The sequence below is a fragment of the Pogona vitticeps genome, chromosome 4 (genome assembly GCF_051106095.1).
Source record: "Pogona vitticeps strain Pit_001003342236 chromosome 4, PviZW2.1, whole genome shotgun sequence".
Lineage (NCBI taxonomy): Eukaryota > Metazoa > Chordata > Lepidosauria > Squamata > Agamidae > Pogona > Pogona vitticeps.
The window spans coordinates 175,887,496-175,910,996 of NC_135786.1; positions in this window are offsets into that span (position 1 = coordinate 175,887,496).

Genomic DNA, 23,501 nt, shown 5'->3' on the forward strand with positions numbered 1-23,501 from the left:
TTTTTCCCCAATTTCCCTGCTCTCTGCTGAGCAGGGAAAGTGATTAATTTGACAGTATCTTATTAAGCCACCTCATAATATTGGCACATTGAAAGGGGATTGGTTCCAGTGATCACACTCGTTGGAACTGATCAAACCAGAGTGATTCTACCCACACCAAAAACAAAAAAAAAACAAAAAAAAAAACAGAAGCCTTTTGACCGGGGCCAGAAAGGTATGGTTAGGAACACTTGAGGGGCAGGTTGGTGCACTCTAGCAAAGATGTCATCTAATCACCATCTTTAAGAGTGCACCAAACTGTCCCTAAAGCACTCCATACAGTGGGCTAAACAGTTGGTGCAATTAGCTTCTATGTGTGTCTCTTAAGCTAGGTCAAAGACCCTTAAGAAAGTTTCGACGATATTATGTTTCTTCCAAGAAATGGGCTGCAGCAAATCCTTCTATTCCCATCTTGTATGCTTCAGGTACAGAAGTGTTCCTGAGATACACTTGCAAGTGTTGTAGACCCAGCTCCGGCAGCACATTGGTGCTGGGTGTATAGAATACTCATACATGACCATGTAAGATAGAAATCAAAATAGGATTACTATTTATAGTATAACAGGAATACTATACTGTATTATACTATAATAATAGTAACATACTAAATTGTTTCTATGATTTTTACTAAACATAAAACCCCTCAAATAAATTGGACATTTAGATTTTGAAAATACATCCTTGGCTTGAGATCCAACCAATATTTTCTTCTCAGATGTGCACCTGAGAATAAAAAAACTTAGGGGAAAATCGCTTCAGAATTGTTGTCAATTCCCATCTGTAAAACTCTCTAAATGATTGCTGCTGTAGCTTCGGCTATTTGTAAGCTACTGTGTCACTTTGCTTATGTACTTACTATTTTTGAAAAAGGTCAAAATATTACTCCACAGGAAGGGGAAGATGGGTTTTTAAGAAGTGCCTTGAAAGGGAGCATACTGTTACTTTATGATCTCATCTCCTCTCATACTATGTTGACGAAAAGTGCTTTCTTTTTGCCCTTCTGCCATTTAACCCTAAAGATTTATATCCTGTCTTAGATTTTTGCCTCTCACACATGATGTACAGACATGCTGATAGAAACTCAGGGGGAGAAATGCTCAACAAATCATTCTGAGATGAGAGAAATAGATTGCTAGAGGTGTAAAAATGTCCTTGTGACAGGAAAAGTTGTGTGATCACCTTAGGAAGAGTCCCATTTTCATAGGAGGGCTTGAAAGTTATAGTGAACCATTTTGCTTGCACATGGTCTTTCTTAAAATTGCTTGAAACTGTCAGCAAAACTGAGAAGCATGTATGGAAAATGAATGAAACTTGGAAAGTCTATGAATATTATTCTTATGGGTTTATTGATGCCCAGTTAGATGTATTTCTTTTAAGGCACACCTGTTAAGATTATGGGAGACATGATTTAGGATTCAATTGGTACTACTTTATTTAATTAGTTAGTAGTTGGTTCATTAGAAGAAACAATGGTCAGAATTCTGATTGGATTTTGCCATAGAGTAAGTGAAATTGAGTAAAAAAGTGACTATGTTTATTATTTATCCTATAGTTTACCTCAAATTTGGCATAGATAAGATCAAATTAAAAATTGTGACTACACAATTTAAGCTATGTGCTGGAAAGCCTGGTTTTTTCACTGGGGAATTGTCCTTTTTTTCAGCTGATGGGGGTAGTTTATTTTGCTGTGATTGGGCTGACCATTTTTCTCTGTTTTATGACTTCCCAATCTAATGAAAAAGCATAACCATGATGGTGACAGTGGGTAACATCAGCTTTTCCCCGAGAGTCTGTTGTCCCTTCTTTTCCCAACCATTTTCCTGTTTTTAATGGTATTTGCCAAAGGCAGAGCTGTGCCAGATGAGCACATAGTCACTTCAGAAAAAATTAAGAATATACAGTATATTTTAAAGAGGAGGAAAAGAGGGGGAAGTCTTAGTGGAAACTGTCAAACAGTAAAGATGGTTCTTTTCCTCAATACAATTCTTTGCCTCTGCAGACTCCTGCAACATGCAGATGGCTGCAGTGATTTTCCCCATGAAAACCAATAAGAGCCTAGTTTGAAAATCTTCAAATTCAACCAGGTTTTCCCCACTGCAGAGTCTCAGCCTAAATTGCAGTTATGGGAAAAGCAAAATCATGTAAGTCATAATTGTTAAATCAAGTTTAATTGGCAAAGTGCAAATCATATGATGGGCATGCAAATAGACATGAATGGTACCATGTTCATGAGCTGCAGTTAGCCACCACAACTGGCATGATTCTGCTAACTCCAGAATAAAACACCAATAGGATTTTAGCCAGCGTCAGAAAAACAAAAGGAACAAATTACAAGTAATTAGTTATACATGCAGAAGTGACAGTTAAGAATTCACTTGGATAGTGATAAAGGGAGAGAGTCAACTGTGGCAATTCTACATTGTAAATATTTTTGTATATAGTTTTGTATTAGTATGCGTGGCAAATAACTGGGGTGTTGATTGACAGTTGCAGGTTGGATGTGTAGCAGGAAAGACAGTTATGAAAAAGTTGAAGATGTAATTGAATGTCTGTGAATGGACCTGTGAGCTGATTGGTAGGTATTATTCCTGTTTGGAGAGTGGTTGTTTGTCATAAGAGGGCACTGTATGTGAGAGGGAGGCAGAAATAATATGTTAAAGATTTAAATACTGAGTATTTCAGTTGAGGTAGCTAGAAAAAGCCATGCTAGTAGCTGGAGTCTTCTCTAATAATAATCTGTTTTTGTGAAGAACTTGTGGAAAAACAACGTTTTATCTTTGGATCCTGCATAAATACAAGTGTGCGCACTTGTGTGTGTGTGTATGTGCGCGCACACTTGCGTGCACACACACACACACACACACACACACACAAAAACAAAAGGAACTGAATGTGTGTAAACTATAAAAAAGAGGAAAATAAAATAAAAAGACTTTGGGATGTTTGATAAGAACATGACAGCTTGCTATTTTGAAGCTCGCTCTCTCGCTCTCTGTGTATGATTCAGAATAAAATGTCTTTTTGGTTTACAAATCCAGCCTTCTTCTTTTTATAGACAGCACTCATAAAACATTACAGTATGCCCATATGTACCACTAATTAGTGCTTGGACACATAGTTTATGTAGTGTCACCTGAGCAACAAAGACTGTGAGTTTCACCAGAAGCATTCCTATGCTTTTAAAAGCGGAATTCAAAGCTAGACCTTAGCTGTGGTCATATAAAGCTAGTTGTTGTTGTTGTTGTTGTTGTTTAGTCATTTAGTCGTGTCCAACTCTTCATGACCCCATGGACCAGAGCACACCAAGCCCTCCTGTCTTCCACTGCCTCCCGGAGTTGGGTCAAATTCATGTTGGTTGCCTCGATAACACTGTTCAACCATCTCATTCTCTGTCGTCCCCTTCTCCTCCTGCCTTCACGCTTTCCTAACATCAGCGTCTTTTCCAGGGAGTCTTCTCTTCTCATGAGATGGCCAAAATATTGGAGCCTCAGCTTCATGATCTGTCCTTCCAGTGAGCACTCAGGCTTGATTTTCTTTTAAAATGGATAGGTTTTGATCTCCTTGCGGTCCAGGGGACTCTGAAGAGCCTCCTCCAGCACCACAATTCAAAAGCATCAATTCGGCGGTCAGCTTTCTTTATGGTCCAGCTCTCACTTCCATACATCACTACAGGAAAAACCATAGCTTGGACTATTCGGACTATTGCCGGCAAGGTGATGTCTCTGCTGTTTAAGATGTTTTCGAGGTTTGTCATCTCTTTCTTCCCAAGAAACAGGGGTCTTTTAATTTCGGGGCTGCTGTAACCATCTGCAGTGATCATGGAGCCCAAGAAAGTGGAATCTGTTACTGCCTCCATCTCTTCCCCTTCTATTTGCAAGGAGGTGATGGGACCAGTGGCCATGATCTTAGCTTTTTTGATGTTGAGCTTCAGACCGATTTTTGCACTCGCCTCTTTCACCCTCATTAAGAGGTTCCTTAATTTCTCCTCAATTTCTGCCATCAGCATGGTATCATCTGCATATCGGAGGTTGTTGATATTTCTTCCAGCAATCTTAATTTCATTTTAGGATTCCTCCAGTCCAGCCTTTCGCAAGAAGTATTCTGCATATAAGTTAAATAAACTGGGGGACAATATACAGCCTTGTCATACTCCTTTCCCAATTTTGAACCAATCAGTTGTTTCATATCCAGTTCTAACTGTTTCTTCCTGTCCCACGTATAGGTTTCTCAGGAGATAGATAAGGTGATCAGGCACTCCCATTTCTTTAAGGACTTGCCATAGTTTGCTGTGGTCCACGCAGTCAAAGGCTTTTGTGTAGTCAATGAAGCAGAAGTAGATGTTTTTTCTGGAACTCTCTGGCTTTCTCCATAATCCAGCGCATCTTAGGAATTTGGTCTCTAGTTCCTCTGCCCCTTTGAAATCTAGTGAAAAGGGAACACTGGCTCTTTGTCTAGTCTGGTAGAAGGGGTAATCCAGGTCCACGTTAAATGGCACCTCCAAACTCAGTGCAAGGGCTTGGGGCAGTTGCTATTTTGGTGGCAGTACATGCTGATTTTGAAAGTTATGTTAGGCTACACATAAACCACCAAACCCCTGTAATGGATTGCTGCCTTGTCGTGGCGAAGGGGCTTGAGTAACTCAGAGAAGCTATGGGCTATGCCGTGCAGGGACACCCAAGACGGACAGGACATAGTGGAGAGTTCCGACTAAACGCAATCCACCTGGAGTAGGAAATGGCAAGCCACTCCAGTATCTTTGCCAAGAACGCCCCATGATCAGAAACAAAAGGCTAAAAGATATGACGCTGGAAGATGGGCCCCTCAGGTCGGAAGGCGTCCAACATGCTACTGAGGAAGAGTGGAGGACAAGTACAAGTAGCTCCAGAGCTAATGAAGTGGTTGGGCCAAAGCCGAAAGGACGCTTAGCTGTGGACGTGCCTGGAAGTGAAAGGAAAGTCCGATGCTGGAAAGAAAAATACTGCATAGGAACCTGGAATGTAAGATCTATGAACGTTGGGAAGCTGGAGGTGGTCAAACAGGAGATGGCAAGAATAAACATCGACATCCTGGGCATCAGTGAACTAAAATGGACAGGAATGGGCGAATTCAGCTCAGATGATTATCATATCTACTATTGTGGGCAAGAATCCCGTAGAAGGAATGGAGTGGCCCTCATAGTCAACAAAAGAGTGGGAAAAGCTGTAATGGGATACAATCTCAAAAATGATAGAATGATGTCAATACGAATCCAAGGCAGACCTTTCAACATCACAATAATCCAAGTTTATGCACCAACCACCACTGCTGAGGAGACTGAAATTGAACAGTTTTATGAAGATTTACAACACCTTCTAGAACTGACACCAAAGAAAGATGTTCTTCTCATTCTAGGGGACTGGAATGCTAAAGTAGGGAGCCAAGAGATAAAAGGAACAACAGGGAAGTTTGGCCTTGGAGTTCAGAACAAAGCAGGACAAAGGCTAATAGAGTTTTGTCAAGAGAATAAGCTGGTCATCACAAACACTCTTTTCCAACAACACAAGAGGCGACTCTATACATGGAAATCACCAGATGGGCAATACCGAAATCAGATTGATTATATTCTCTGCAGCCAAAGATGGAGAAGCTCTATACAGTCAGCAAAAACAAGACCTGGAGCTGACTGCGGCTCTGATCATCAGCTTCTCATAGCAAAATTCAAGCTTAGACTGAAGAGAGTAGGAAAAACCACTGGGCCACTCAGGTATAATCTAAACCAAATCCCTTATGAATACACAGTGGAAGTAAAGAACAGATTTAAGGAACTAGATTTGGTGGACAGAGTGCCTGAAGAACTTTGGATAGAGGCTCGTAACATTGTCCAGGAGGCAGCAACGAAAACCATCCCAAAGAAAAGGAAATGCAAGAAAGCAAAGTGGCTGTCCAACGAGGCCTTAGAAATAGCAGAGAGGAGAAGGGAAGCAAAATGCAAGGGAGATAGGGAAAGTTACAGAAACTTGAATGCAGACTTCCAAAGAATAGCAAGGAGAGACGAGAGGGCCTTCTTAAATGAACAATGCAAAGAAATAGAGGAAGATAACAGAAAAGGAAAGACCAGAGATCTGTTCAGGAAAATTGGACATATTAGAGGAACATTTTGCGCAAAGATGAACATGATAAAAGACAAAAATGGGAGGGACCTAACAGAAGCAGAAGACGTCAAGAAGAGGTGGCAAGAATACACAGAGGAATTATATCAGAAAGATTTGGATATCCCGGACAACCCAGACAATGTAGTTGCTGACCTTGAGCCAGACATCCTGGAGAGCAAAGTCAAGTGGGCCTTAGAAAGCCTGGCTAACAACAAGGCCAGTGGAGGTGATGGCATTCCAGTTGAACTATTTAAAATCTTGAAAGATGATGCTGTTAAGGTGCTACATTCAATATGCCAGCAAGTTTGGAAAACTCAACAGTGGCCAGAGGATTGGAAAAGATCAGTCTACATCCCAATCCCAAAGAAAGGCAGTGCCAAAGAATGCTCCAACTACCGTACAATTGCACTCATTTCACACGCTAGCAAGGTTATGCTCAAAATCCTACAAGGTAGGCTTCAGCAGTATGTGGACCGAGAACTCCCAGAAGTACAAGCTGGATTCCGAAGAGGCAGAGGAACTCGAGACCAAATTGCTAACTTGCGCTGGATTATGGAGAAAGCCAGAGAGTTCCAGAAAAATATCTACTTCTGCTTCATTGACTATGCGAAAGCCTTTGACTGTGTGGACCACAGCAAACTATGGCAAGTTCTTAAAGAAATGGGAGTGCCTGACCACTTTATCTGTCTCCTGAGAAACCTATATGGGGGACAGGAAGCAACAGTTAGAACTGGTCATGGAACAACTGAGTGGTTCAAAATTGGGAAAGGAGTACGGCAAGGCTGTATATTGTCCCCCAGCTTATTTAACTTATATGCAGAATACATCATGCGGAAGGCTGGACTGGAAGAAACCCAAGCCGGAATTAAGATTGCCGGAAGAAATATCAACAACCTCCGATATGCAGATGATACCACTCTGATGGCAGAAAGTGAGGAGGAATTAAAGAACCTTGTAATGAGAGTGAAAGAGGAGAGTGCAAAAAACGGTCTGAAACTCAACATCAAAAAAACTAAGATCATGGCCACTGGTCCCATCACCTCCTGGGAAATAGAAGGGGAAGATATGGAGGCAGTGTCAAATTTTATCTTCCTGGGCTCCATGATCACTGCAGATGGAGACAGCAGCCCTGAAATTAAAAGGCGCCTTCTTCTTGGGAGGAAAGCGATGACAAATCTTGACAGCATCTTGAAAAGCAGAGACATCACCATGCCAACAAAAGTCCGAATAGTCAAAGCTATGGTTTTTCCTGTCATGATGTATGGAAGTGAGAGCTGGACCATAAAGAAAGCAGACCGCCGAAGAATTGATGCCTTTGAATTGTGGTGCTGGAGGAGGCTCTTGAGAATCCCCTGGACTGCAAGGAGAACAAACCTATCAGTTCTAAAGGAAATCAACCCTGAATGCTCACTTGAAGGACAGATCCTGAAGCTGAGGCTCCAGTACTTTGGCCATCTCATGAGAAGAAAAGAGTCCTTGGAAAAAACCTTGATGTTAGGAAGGTGTGATGGCAAGAGGAGAAGGGGACGACCGAGGATGAGATGGCTGGACAGTGTCTGCGAAGCAACCAACATGAACCTGACACAACTCCGGGAGGCAGTAGAAGACAGGAGGGCCTGGTGTGCTCTGGTCCATGGGGTCACGAAGAGTCGGACACGACTAAACGACTAAACACAAACCACCAAACCAGAAAATAGTGATCTAGTTTAGGGACTCTCATGAGAAGAGAAGATTCCCTGGAAAAGACCCTGATGGTTGGGAAAGTGTGAAGGCAAGAGGAGAATGGGACAACAAAGGACGAGATGGTTGGACAGTGTAATCGAAGCTACCAACATGAATTTGACCAAACTCTGGGAGGCAGTGGAAGACAGGAGGGCCTTGCATGCTCTGGTCCATGGGGTCATGAAAAGTCAGACATGAGTAAATGACTAAACAACAAAAGTTTAGGGACACTGGACAGCCCACATAACAATCCTTTGTTTTATCTTCCAGCACCTCATCATTATCCTAGCATCTGTTGCTTGCTGTAGTTGACTGATTCTACATAATGGTAATGTGGCCACAATGCAACTCCCATCAGTTCCAACCAGCACAGCCAATGATCAGAAATAATGGAACTCATAGTTCAAAAAATCTAGAGATCTAGGGTGATGGTCACCTCTTTGCCATTTGGTCTTAAGTGGGGATGATTTGGACTGTTGAACTGGCCCAAACAGCCACTCTCCAATTGGCTATTCATCTGCTCCCCAAAGTTGTGCCACTTCACAAAGCACCCAATCTTGCAAGCTCCTACTAAATCCACAGTGGATTTAGTAACAAGGCCCCCAACTCAGGCTGCAACTACATGGTCAAATATTTCAAGATTTGTTGTGAGTAAAACACAGAAGAATTTGATTTTTTAAAAAAACTGATCACATGATACAAAGGCCATTTTTTGGCTCCCAATGTGGAGTTTTTTTTTTCTGCTGTCAGAGGGAGCTTCCATTTTTTTAAAAATCTCAAGACACTACTTTTTTTAAAAAAACAGCTTATCTTAGGCAGACCTCCTGTTTATTTATTTTCCAACTTAACAAGCTATGCTCTCAGCAAGACAAGATGTGGAAAGAAATCTATTGAGAAAGAAAAGCCTTCTTAAAGCAGTCATTTGAATTGTGCCATCTATAGGTGCTTCAAACTGAACTGCACTTAGAAGGATTTGTTTCCTCCTTTGCCTGTGTGCCCACTTACTGTAATTTTCCATTTATAAGATGACCCAATGTATAAAACGACCCCCCCCCCTTTTCTAACCCCAAATTAGAAAATTTGATCCCTGCTTTTCCCATTCCTTTTGCTAGGCCACAAAGCTTAGCAAAAGGAAGGGAAATGCAGGGATCACAGGGCTCCCTTTGACCGCTGCTTTTCCTTGCCTTTTAAAAACCAATGGGCTTAGCAAAAAGGAAGGGAAGGCTCCCTTCCATTAAAGCAGTGATGAAAGGGCTGCACAATTGCAGCCCTTTGATCCTGAAGCCCTTTCATGGCTGCTTTATCCACTTCCTAAGCCCCACAGGGCTTAGGAAGTGGATAAAGCAGTCATGAAAGGGCTGCACGACCCTGAAGCCCTTTCTAAGCCCCTCATGAAAGGGTTTCAGGATGAAAGGGCTTTCACAAAAGGCAGAGAAAGCAGCTGCCTTTCCTCAATTTTTTGTCTAATAATTTAAGGAAAAATGTTGTTTTATACATGGAGAAATATGGTGTATGAAGGCGCACACTCCTAGTCATGGCGGGATTCTGTACAATTTGGATACCAAATTTCTCTGTTCTTGCTCACCTCCTATATGAGGCGTTAAAAGGTTCAGGAGAGAGGGTGGAGAACACCCCGAGCATGAAAAAAGAAAAGGGCTGATCCAGTGAAAGTACGTTTGAAGCCCAGAAAGGAACCGGTTAGAGTCTGGCAACGCCCATTGTGATTGAGTACTCAAGTGGGACTGCAAAAGACTTTGCATACTTTGCTTCAATGGTACTTTCACAACATCACAGTGTGAGAATGCAAATTAATTCATATGACCAGTTATTAATATGACAAAAGTGTTATATTAATTAAGAAATAGGGGGAAAGGCAAAAATAGATCAAAATACCAGAAAAATCAAAAAGGCAAAATTTCACCAACAATGAGAAGTTTGGGGGGGGGGGGGAGAGACCAGGAGATCACAAGAAGAAAACAAGAAAACTAGCTGTCTATCTACTGTTTACATTCTAATATGGAATACAGCTTAGCTTCAAAACATAGAGTGCAGCTCACTCTGACATGACAGGATAGCAACTGAGCATACCATTGCCCTAAAACATGAGCTAGGCCACAATAATCCAAGAGCTATAACTCTGAACATCACCTCTAGACTCTTTGTTTGGTCTTTGACTGTAAATAAATCAATTTAATTCACCTCTAGACCCTTCCATATATTCAACAATCAGCTCTCATTCTTCTTCAAAGGTTCACAAAGACAGACAAAAATCTCTTGCTCCCCATCCTCTCAGCTGGAGCCAATTTCTAATTAACACAGTACCAGCCTGTCCTTCGATGTCCCATTCCCAGGAGATAAGCCACAGGTGTTTTCCCTCATGGTGCTGGGCAAGGAGTATAACTGCCACAGACAAAACAATTTCTACCAACTTCAGGCCTGCTCTAAGATAGATTCCTCATGTCATACGCCTTCCTACCCCCATCCCTTGGCATGTACAGATTCCTCAATCTTGAAATAAAGGAACAGAATAAAGGCAAATTCCCATCCCCAAAATGTTACCCATTGTGCAATTAGATGCTTCTGGAACTATGACTTCTTATAATCCAGAGTGAGTACAGTATCTGAAAAAGTGGGTAATGTGTTATGTCCAGTAAAATTTATGAGTCTTCAGGGTTCCACATAATTTACAAATAAATGCAGGCACTTTAAGTATTACTCCCTGTTACTGCCATCCCTGTTACTGTCACTTCTCTATATAAGAGAACAGATACCTTTTAGAACCTTGTACTTTCTCAATAAAATAAATGACTGCCCTCGAACTTGGGCAGTTAAATTTCCTGCAAAATAATGTTTCTCCTAATTTATTGCCTATTGTTTAATTGAATGTAGCACAAGCACATGTTTATTGTCATAAATTATAGGAACATCTGTTTTGAGATGGGTGACCTTGTAGGACACTTCCTTTCCTGAAGCTTTGACTGATAAGTAATGTATGCATTTTTAAGACTACAAGGACAAATAAAGTACATGGAAAGGTGTCCCTGATAACAATGCAATATATAAACATAATACTGCATGAGTTATGTGAGCTAAACAGCCATGAAGGCAGGACAATATCTACTTATAGGACATATTTAATGTTATCACTTAGCAGTCTATTGCCTTGCTTTACAAGCAGGTTGATTGGAAGGTTACTGACATGGGAACACAGGGATCTGTGGGTGGAATTTTTCCCCCCAGAAATTGTTCAGTTTATCCATAGCTAATCAAACATAAGTGCAATTTAAGAACAAAATATGGCAGACAATTTTAAGAAAATTTTGTTTATTTATTTATTTTTAAAAGAGGAACTTTTAAAAGAAAACTGAAAGATCGAATTATGATATAAATCAAGAAGTATTGCGCTTCCTGAATGCCATTATAATTGGAGCTCAAAACCAGTTGGTTTAGGAAGGGTACAAAGTATTTAAAGATTGTTAAAAGAATTATCTAGCAGAGTAATCAATAAATGAAATATTTAGACTTGACGAGAACCATAATCATTGTCATTTTCTACTTAAGGCCTAAATCCAACATTGTGGTGGTCATTCCAACAGATCTTTCTTCCCATCCCTTCTATCTTGCAATCTTTGCTCATGTGAAAGACAGCTCTGGAAAGTTTGCCAGCCCTCTAGAGCTGACTTGGGTAGAACATCTGGATTCTGGTGCGAAGGGACATCAACCCAATCTTGGTTTTGCTGGATTTCAACATTGTACTAGTAGATATCCACTGCTGGATATTGCTTGACAAAGAACAACTGCTAAGTCACTTTAGTGCAGAAACAATCCACCCTCTGTGACTTACAATGTAAAACTTATCCAAATGAAACCCAAGTAGAGTAGAGCCATTGAATCAATGGCATTAACATAACTGTTAACTTATCATTCAGCAAACTGATTTAAACTGATTCTAGTTAGGATTAGCAACTGGATTTAGGCCTTAAGACATAGTCAATGAGTCTCTGAACTTAAAAAAGGAAATCAAGTAGCATTTTGAAACTACAAGTAAGTATATTAAGAGTCTGACTACAAAGTGAAAGAAAACACAATGAGGGAAAAATGAATTAACTCACATTTTCTCACTGAGAAGTTGCAGTAAGGAAGTAGCTCCCAGATGGTAATGGACTGCAAATCTCAGAAACCCTGGCAAGTACATCTGGCAGTGAAGGCTTCTGGAAATTGCAGTCCAAGAATACCTGGGTTACCCAAGGTTGGGAACCACTGTGCTAGGGTGTTTGGTTCTCTTTGATGTAAATGGCCATACTGTTTTGTTTTGTTTGTTCAAAGTAAGTCTTGGTACTGCTATTTGAAACACCTGTAGGTGGCATAGTTCAAAGGGACTCTCTTAAGAAGGCTTTTTTGCCCCAGTAACTCTGTTTCTTCATCTTATCTTGCCAATGGAACTGCTCTTTAAATAATAGATAGATAGATAGATAGATAGATAGATAGATAGATAGATAGATAGATAGATAGATAGATAGATAGATAGATAGATAGATAGATAGATAGATAGATAGATAGATAGATAGATAGATAGATAGATAGATAGGAGCTTCATAGTTTAAAAAGAGAATTGTCTTGGGAGAGACGATTTGTGGAGAGGTGTGAGTGCCGGTGTTGTGAGGGTGGGTATGCATGAGCATCATCCCATGTGCACTCTATTGGTCTTTCTTTTCTAAACCAAGGCAAAAGAATTCAACTTTTAAAAAGTAGAAGGGTCTCTGATGAGGAGGAAAAACTATGGATTATCACTGTGGAAGTCCAGGCTGATTGACATTTCTTGATGTATCATGTGATCAATGGGAATCAGATCTCCCCAAACCCTGTAGTATTTCCTGCATTTCCCCCCTGTGCTGTCAGGCATTAAATTAAACACTAGGAAACAATTATAAAAGTAGCTCAACAGTAGGTGAAATCAGCTAAGAAGAGTTACTACTAACCTTCTTAGTCAGCTTTTAAATAAAGCTGGTGAACCATCTGTCATGGCAGCATCCTAGAGTTTATAATCTATTGTGTCACTTCCAAATCTGTGATGCTATAATTGGGCGTTTTCAAGAAACCAAAACAAAATGAACAAACCATCCAGCAATTGAATACCAGGCAACTCAAATTTTAAGAAGTTTGTTTTTTTCCCTGGGATCCTCACATTTAATGTAGTCTTGTATCTGGGTTATTTTTGTCTTAGTAGAAAAGAAAACAAACCTCAAAATCTCAAGCTGTTTTGTTTTCAAAACGTGAGGAGCCTTGAAGTCTCCCATGGTCAGAGTAAACAGCTAGAGGACGACTCCTTCCTTCTCTTCATCCCCAAGAGAAAGCAGCAGCAATAAACAAGTTTTGATAATTTAACGCCTGCTCTGACACACAGTACCTGTCTTTTTGAAGCAAGAGAGAACAAGAAACTTTTCAAAATGTTGTGACGTGTTTGCACAAACATCAAAGAGGCTCATAAATATATGTAAGAGTACAGTCTGTGTACCTGCTGGTGGTGCTGAGTTAACATGACATGTCAGAATGGAGTGTTTGCACGCATGTCCAAACACACACAGCACTTTCAAATCCACCCTACCCACAAGTCAAAGACAACATTTACTGTCATAGAACCAGAGGGCCAATGTTTTATTCCTTAAATGCCATTGAAGTTTATGCAGGAGAAGAGGAATAAAGGCATCTGTAGATGAGAACGGAAGCTCTTTGAAAACAAGATGCTTCAAATGATCTAAAACATCTAGTCTTATTTTCCTCATCACATAGTTATGACATAGATATGCTTCAAAATGCAGACTTTTGTGGATGCTTTATAATAAGGGATGTGGATTTTTTGTGTGTGTGTCCAAATCTCACCCACATTTTCTTCCTCTGATTTGGACAAGCTGTGGGACTTAATTGGCCTATATTTCAGTTACCAGTTCTAACCAGTATAGACCCACTCAGTCAATTCTTGAATGATGAGTCAATGCTTATGCAAATTCCATTGATTCAGTGGGATTTTTCTGGTTAAACCGTCAAGTGGAAGAACACACATATTAAATGATGTGGTCACTTAACGATAATCATGGAGATGTAAATCAGAGCTTGCAGCATCTATATTTATTGGAGACAAGCTGCAGCGGTGGCTCTGCTTTCTCTTTGAGTATAGGCAATGGGAAAATTATCAACAATACCACACAATAACTGAATTCCTGTCTTTAGCAAAGTAGGTTTTATTAGAGTGGGCCCATTGAATCATTGGGTATTTGGTAAATTAATTCTTCTGTAAACTCCATTGATTCAAACAGGTCTTCTCTAGTTGTGACTTACTATGCAAACTAACAGGATTTCCATCAGTATCAGTCAGTCCAAACTTCTATTAAACTAGCACACATACACATGCCATTAGAATTAGAAACACTGAGAGATTCTAACTATACAAGGGACTATTGAAGGTTCATGACTGGGCAGGGGAGGAATAGACCTCCTTTCTCCATACCTTACTATTTTGATTAAAATTGCCTCTCTCCATACAGTTCTACTTAGTTAAAGGTAAAACTGAGTTAATAGCTACAGGTCACAGTATAATTTACTCCTCAGTGTTAATTACCACCTCATGAGAGTGCAGTGATATTATTGTGCCAGCAAAGCAAATGAACATTGTACAAGGCAATTCTAAAAACTGGAAGCAGCCCAAATAAAAATTTATAACTTTGAAACTGGACTTCAGATCAGCACCAAATTTGGCACAGATATAGCAGACAGTTTGCTCTTGCTCAGTGCCAAATTTGGGGAAGTTTGTCCAAGGGTTTTTGAGTTATGATTTTATGAATTTTAAAAAGTAAACTGTTTTACCACCCCTGTACAGAAGCAAGTATCCTCAAACATACTCAGATGCAAAACAGATAAAATAAGTTGTAAAAAAAAATCAGAGAAATTTGCTGATCTTGAAAGAGAATGGTTGGTCACAATTGCTTTTTTTTAATTTAGAAGGAATCCAGGCTGTACAGGCTGAAATACTGATCCTCAAAAAAGGCCTTTCAAAAGGATAAAACAGTGAGTTACCAATTCACTAAGCATGTATGGAACAGGCTTACCCCCAAGATCGTTCCAAAGTAGATAAATTGTTGCAGTTTCATGGCCCAGGAATGGAGATGTTTGGAGTGGACTTGAAAAGTCACAGAAACAGTCAAAAGACAGGTTTTCTTTGAAGAGTTTTAAAAGATACTTTCTTTAAATAAAGTAATGGAATTATAGTCCTTGTACCTTGAACTAGCATATAATTTTGTAAGGCATATTCAAAATATTTCTGCATTACAAAATCACAGAGCAGTTGTGTTGGTCCCAGTCCTGAGTGTTTTCAGTAAACATTTCTGTAGCTAGGCTCCTGACACCAGTCTTCAAAGGGGAAATCAGTTACAAGTCCAAGCCAATCTGATCTTCTGACTCAGCCAGTCATGACCTAATTAGCTGACTCTCAGGAGGAAAGCTTTTTAATTGCTTCTTGGCCAAATAGGTATTCGTGCTCAGAAAGGGTTCTGTGTCCAATTGTCAAAAAAATATTAAAATATATTTTAAAAAAGAATAGAGAATAAATATTCAGAAGCTAACTTATTTAAGTTGTAAAATTACTGTTGTTTTGTTTGCTTGCTTGTTTTGTTTTTTGCTTTGTGACTAGGAATGGTCTTACTTGATGTTAGCTGAGCTTTGCTGTTTATCTCCTGCCATATTTCAGCCATTCCACCTGTCTTGTCAATGTCATTCATGCCTGCCCCCAAAAAACAAAAAAAAACAAAAAACAAACAAACAAACAAAAAAAACCCACAGCCCTGACAATTGCTTTATGTTTGGGTGAGAAGTAGTTAACTGATGAAAAAAGAAGTCAGTTTCTGGGATTTCTCTTTGGTTGGTGTCACTTTGTGAATGGTAGTGAGCACAAGTGGGTATCCTGCAGAATAGACCATCTTGAATGCTGTCATTGGTGTTGTCAACATTTAAGCTGCCCTTTGCTATATAAAGCTTGGCATTCTTTTTCCTGGCAACATGGGCATTATATTGTGCAGTAATATTGGGACATTTCCTGTAAATTTGAATCATGGATACAGAGGATTCATAAAAGCTATTGAGACAGGTGAAAAAATACCAGAATAATGGTAAGAAGCTCATATATCTCTAATACATAAAACAGGAACGGAAAGGAATCAAATCAAGAATTACAGACCAATTTCCCTCCTAAATGTGGATTATAAGATTTTTGCCTTGATTTTGACTAACAGATTGAAAAAGGTCTTAACTCTGATGATACACAAAGACCAGACTGGTTTTCTACCCAAACGGAAATTGGTTGCAAATATAAGAACAGTAATAGACATACTGGAGTACTATGAAGCTCATCCAGAAAAACAAATGCTGTTAATCTTTTTAGATGCAGAGAAAGCCTTTTATAATGTGAATTGGAACTTTCTGTTGAACCAATTAAAGATGATGGTCCTTCAAGGAACCCTCTTTCAGGTGGTGGAGTCAATTTATTCACAACAAAAAGCAAGAATCAAGGTCAACAGCCAAATTTCGGAGGAGATTCAAATACAACAAGGCACAAGACAAGAGTGCCCCTTTCCACCTTTACTGTTCATCTTGACATTAGAAATATTAAACAGACAAATAAGGTGAAATTCCAGAATTAGGGGGTTGAGAATAAAAGGAAAGGAATATAAATTACAAGCTTATGCTAACGACTTGGTACTATTGCTAGAAAACCCAGAGGAATAGATTAGAGAATTAATTCCACAATTGAAAATTTTGGTGCAGTATCAGGACTTAAACTGAATTATGAAAAAACCAAATTTTTGACAAAAAATGTGACACAACAAGAAGAAAAAAATAGAATTAGAAACTGGCTTTGAACACACGTCAAAAATTAAATATTTAGGAGTGTATATTTTAAGAAGTAGCTTGATGAAAGATAATTATGTCCCAATACTTAAAGAAATACAGGAAAATTTGGAAAACTGGGGTGAACTGCAACTTTGAATGCTGGGTAGAATTGCTACTATAAAGATGAACATTTTACCAAAGCTTCTGTTTCTGTTACAAAATTTACCAATACAGTTGAATTATAAATATTTTAAGGAGGTAGATGCTGTGTTTTCTAAGTTTATATGGCAAGCTAAAAAACTGAGAACAAAATTCAAAGCCCTACATCTATGGTCCCCTACCTTTTAAAGCCCATGGACCAGTTGGGGAAGGCAGGGCAACCCCTGCGCTCATGCACATGAGCATGAAGGAGTGAGAGGGTGCTCGTGTGGGTGCGCTCTCTCATATGCATGCATGAAGGGTGGTGTGGTGCTCGGGGGCACTCATGTGCATGTGCAAAGGGGTGGGGGAATGCTTGAGTGGGCACAGGCACATGCGTGCAGGCGCAAAGGGGCTGTGCGGAGGGAGTGCATGCAGGGGTGGGGGAGGTCTGTCTCCATTGTCCAGCTGTGAACCAGGGATTGGGGACCTCTGCCTTACAGGACTTAAAAGAAAGAGGAGGAATGGGCTTACCAAATTGTCTACTACACTACAAAGCCTGCTCTCTGAACTAGATAAAGGAATGGATTACTTTGGAGGACCAAAGACTTTTTAAATTGGAAGAACACTATTTGAGATTAGGATGGCATGCATATACCATATTTTTCCATGTATAAGACACCCTCATGTGTAAGAAAGTGGAGGGACAAGGGAGGGATCAAAGAACTTTGGTTCCTGCTTCCCCCCTCCACTTTCATGTGAGGTAAGTGCTTTCCCCCTCTAGTTTCTTCACAAGAAAGTAGAGGGGGAAAGGGGGAATCAAAGTTCTTTGATGAGCCCTGTTTTTCCCCTCCACTTTCTTCGAAAGCACTTTCCTTGCAAGAAAGTGAAGGGAGAAAGCAAGAGTAATCAAAGCACTTTGATTCTTGCTTTTCCCCTCCACTTTTTGTAAGATAAGTGGAGGGGGAAAGCATTTTCCTCACAAGAAAGTGGAGGGGGAAAGCAGGAATCATCAAAGCGCTTTGATCCCTCTCCCCTCCTTACTTCTGTATATAAAACTACCCTCAATTTTTAATCTAAATATTTTTGATAAAAGTATCATCTTATACATGGAAAAATTCAGTATATGGTATGGCAAGGGCAAAGACCAAAACATTTTTAATCACATTGTAAGGAAAGATCTATACTAGGTCTGGCAAAAATTTCAGGGGCAAACATATAAAAAAATTCCAATTTGGGTAGCACCTTTGGAAATGCTTACACAACCTTCTTTAATCTTGAAAGAATTGAGATATACGTATAAAGAACTCTTAACTAAAGAGCAACAAAAAAATACAGAAGCTGAAGGAAATGGGTCTACAGACTGAATGGTAGGTGATGCTAAAATTAGAATCAAGGTTTGAAAAAAACAAAATAATGGGCTTTTATGAGGGGAAGGTTCAGGTGGATGAGTTATGGATTTATACTAGTGATATTATACAAAACATGTATACTTTCTTGTTAGAATATAATTTAGAGGATGAAAGGGTGAAAGCATTGATGATTAAATGGGCACAAAATTTTGGTTATAGTAGAGAGATAGATGATTTGACTCGAATGTGGAATGATAACTATAGATGGATTAAACCAGTAAACTTGAGAGAAAATGTTTTAAAGATGTTTTATAGATGGCATTTTACACCTGTAAAACTGGCAAAAGTGGCGTTCAGGGTTAGCAACTCATGTTGGAAGTGTTGTCAGCAACCCGGGACTTTTTTTCATATGTGGTGGACATGCGATAAGAGTAAAAAGATTTTGGAGACAGATGAAAGATATTACACAAGAAATTCTATAACAAAAAATAGGTTTTAGACCAGAAATGTTTCTGCTGAATATGATGCCAGAAATTGTTGATAAAAAAATTAAATATATGTTGTTGCACATATGTACAGCAGCAAGGTTAATCTGGGTCCAAAATATCCGAAGATGAAGGAACTGTTTAAAAAATTATTGGATATTACAGAAATGGATAGCTTGTCAGAGCATTACATGAGAACCTGAGAATATATGTTAAAGGAAGCTGGAAAATGTTTTATGATTCGGCCCAGAAACAAACATGAGTAGAGAATATAGCATATGTTATGGATTGTAGTATTGCAACACAGCCATGTAGCCCAGATTATACTAGGTATTGTATTTTTGTAAACACGTCCCCATACCTTCATTCTGTTTTGTTTTGTTTCCTTTCCCCCCTCCACGTATGAGTACTGTATTCCTTCAATTGTTTGTTTCTTTGTTATTTAATAAAAATAAAATAATTTTTTTAAAAATAAATAGGACAGGGTTCTGTGTTTGTTTGTTTGTTTGTTTTTGAATAATTGAATAGTTTATCAACATCTACCTTCACATAACAGAAGATTTTGAGACATGTGTTCTTTAACCATTTTTGTGTGGGGGAAGATCATTTTTAATTATTAGACACAGCCTGTAGTGTAGGAGTAAGCTTTATTAGGTATCAGAAGAGATGTCTCATGTTACCAGCTTATATTTACTTTTGCTCATTAGAACGTTTAAACCATTTGCAACCACCCATCATCTTTGTAAATATCAGGTTGCATTCTATAAATGTTAGTAAAACAAGATCCTCCTCCCACCCCCAAGTTATCATCATAAAAAAGACAGGCAGCAGATGGAATAAAACAAGTACAAACAAGCAGCTAACATTTCTGGAGAAACAAATAAGGCTCTGATTTGGTACTAAAATAGTGTGTGTGTGTGGGGGGTATTCAACAAACAACAAACAAATTCAGTTTATTGCATAGCACATGGGAGGAAGCATTCCATGATTAGGGCATCACAGCTGATATATTCTTTACTAATGCAGTTTTTTTAAACAAAATCAAAGAGCAGCAACTGAAGGCTATTAGCTTCACATCTCCTGCAGTTGCTGTTCCAGCATATGTTTGGTCAACGAAACATTGAGGTCTCACCTGTATTTTGGCATACCATACAGGACAACACAGTAAGTCAACAGCATGATGCTAAATACTAAAGAACAGAATGAATCCGAAGATCTGGGTGAATATTATTTACATTTCAGCACTGCATTTTGAGGCACTGTATGGTCTTTAGATAGTCACACATTCCATAGATTATTCTTTCTTTTCATTAGCCTACCCTTCCTCACTCTGAATGATATGGTTTATGCTCCAGGGTTCTGCCTGCAACTTGAATTCCCAAAACCAAAAATTGCTGGGGGCAAAAGGAAAAACTGGTGAATAAACCTCTTCTTTATCTTGGAGAGCACTTCTTAATTGCTTAGAAAGCTGCTGGTCCTGTGGGTGGATGATTGCAGATGTATTTCATCGTACCTGGAAGTAATGAAATGCTTGATGAGTCACTCCCTCACTTTCCTGGCATGCTGCTGAATCCTTAAAATAGTTTTATAAAGCCTTGCTGAGGCTGCAGAGCTGGTGAAAGGATAACTGGGCTATGTTTTTAATATGACTGTTAAATGCTGTGTTTTAATACAATAGGCTCTTGACTATTTCTCAAGCAGACATAACAAAGCTCTTGCAAAATCATCCACCCACCAATTTGGCTGGGATCACTGTCACTGTGCCTTGTTATGTTTGCTCAGCAGGCAAAACAGATTGCTTTAGCAATCATCCACCCACCCACCACTTCAGAAATTAAAACACACACAGAGAGAGAAAGAGAGAGTTATACAAATGTATTCAATGGTAGGGAACTGTAGCAACCAGAGGATTCAGTTTGGGCCATGATTTTATGATTTTGGAAAAGAGCCAAGTTGGGTTTGGAATATTTCCGAGATCATCTGTTTTGATATAGGTCCTGAATCCAAGCTGAGACTAAAATAAATAAATATGCCAAAGCAGTGTATCAAATGCTTTAATTACACAGGATGACAGCATAAAACTCTGTAAAGTATTGTCTCATCATTATATCTATACGGATGCATTTATCTAAATTCTGTTGATATTGGTTAAATATAGGAGGGTAAACTATCAAAACAAATAGGATCATTGCTAATTGAACTTGTTTTCCTATAACCTCCTAAGCAACCTAAGGGGGGGATCTAGTAGTTGTTGGAAGACAATAAGAAAACTATAGGAGTATAAAAAGTATATACAGTAATATAGAAAATCTTTCCTTATGAGAAGAGAGAATTTTCTAATATGTATAAAATGCTGGGAGAAGAAGCCAGATAAAAAGAGCATAATCAAGGAAGCAAAGATTCAAATCATTTGTTTTCATCTGTTCTCCTAGATGTAGTTACTTATATAGTTTTTAAACATCTCTATGCTTCTGGTAACACATCAAAGCTTCCCTGTGCCTTGGTTTGGTTTTCTTGGCTGTGTTCTACTCTGGGCTGTGTAATACATATCTTATTAAAAATTTCTGGTCCAATTAATTTCTAGTTGTATGTTGATGTAATGAAGAAGATACATTTCTTGCTAAAGCACTGTCTCATTTGTTCTTTATAATCCTATCAAAATCTCCTTATCATGAAATGAAAAGGGATTAATGTTACATGTAGGCAAAGAAGAAATCTCCTCTTGGCCACCAAATGCTTCCTGTGAAGTAACACTTCATAAGCAAAAAAAATCTACCTTCTAGCTCTTCACATTTCCACTTACTGGTCAGAGAGCCTGCAAAGCTGTTAGATACAAGCAGAGAGAAAACAAAATGGAAGGGTAGGTGGATTCTAGTGTGGTTTTTTTAAAGTAAAAGGGCAAATCAGAAGAAAAAGAAAGAATGATAACTTACAGAACTTTTTAAAAAGAAAAAGAATGTAGAAAATGAAAAAGCGAGAGGGGCGGGGCTACAAACAGCGAGGCAGTGAGGGAATCTGGGCTCTCCAGATTCCTGCTGCTTGCCGTGAATCCAACACACCCCCCCCGAGAAATTGGGGGGAGGGGAGCCAGGAGAAGCTCCTCTGGGTCGTAGGAGGGCGGGGGTTTTCTGGGGGGGGTGGAAGGCAACCACCTCTTTAGATTACCCTTTCTCCAGACAAAGGATTCCGTCGACGCCATGTTTTATGGCTGTCCCAGCTGTGAGCCCCGCAGCAGGAGGGGAAAGCAGGAGAATGTTATAAAGGACTGAACCAACAGAACTAATCAGTTCCAACATCTTGTGAGTACAAAATAAATAATCTCAAACGGCTGGACAGTGTAATCCTGAGGCGGCAAACAGGCTCGAGCCTGGAACAGATCTGTTTTTTTTTTTCACTGCATCACACCCGAAATAGAGAAGCAGATAAGGACAGAGACTTTCCTTTTCTGCTCCTTGTAAGAGGTTAATTTACAACCAAAGCTACTTATCTGTTGAGGAACTGACTTTTATTGCTTAAATACCTTACAGCTGCCGGCCATGAAAAGTAAATAAGCTAAATTGGGGAGAATCTTCATAACAAGGAATGTCTCTTTAAATGAGGTGGATACTTGGAAATTAGGAGACAGTTTTGAACACTCACCTTCCAAATATGGAAACTTTAACACAGGATATAGTAGCGGATATAGTAAATGTTTTCCACAACGTACAGAGGAACATTCTTGACCATCTGAATTTTCAGTTTGATGGACTTAAGACTGTCCTCTCTGGGATGGAGGAAAAGATACAGCACTGGAACTTTTCATCACAACAGATTGAAACAGAAATCATCACTACACAGTTGCAACAGTTTGATGGGCTCAAGACTGTCCTTTTTGGGATTGAGGAAGGGATACAGCACTTGAATTTTTCGTCACAACAGACTGAAACAGAGAACATCACTACACAGCCGCAAAGGAGAGAGACAAAGGAGGGGAAAGAGGCCCTGGTGGATGAGAGATGTCCAAATTTGATGGGTGTTTATGCAGATCGAAGAAGTGAGAAGGAAGAGTTGAAATATGATTACAAATTAGACATTCCTTGGCTCCAAATGGACATGAAAATTGGGGAAACTTCAAATCAGAGAGAAAATAGCCTAATAGGTTATTATAGGTGGCATTTTAAAACTAGGGAAAAAAAAGGAACTAATGTTTAATTTTGATGAAATATGAAATTGGGATATCATTGTAACATAATCAATCTATAATGTGAGAGATACATAACATACCTATTCTCTGAAATATTGATATCATGTGAAATTTTTGATATAGAACTTTATATGTGCATAGATTAAAAATACAAAGTAATATAGTGTAGGAGGATAATTAACGCCTTTATATAAAGATACTAAACACATATGAAGTATAATATGATTAGGTAGCCAATGTTGGATATATTTTGTGTGGTTTTGCTTTGCTTTTGTTTCTTTAATGATGATGTTTATTGCTGAAATGTGGAGTTTTACATGATGGTAGTATTGATCTTCTAAGAAATAACTGGTAGCCAAGGATGTAAGAGAAATACTTATTAGAATTAGTACAATTTTAGGACGAATGATATTTTGGAATTCTTATAAAGTAAGAAGGTTGGTACAGTCAGTTTTTTTTAAAGAATGGATAACATTGTATGGAAATGCTTCCCCCCTGCCTATATATGTGGAGGTTTGTCTGTTTGTATTTTTGATTTAGGTGTACTGTCTCTGTTTGTTTGGTTTTTTTT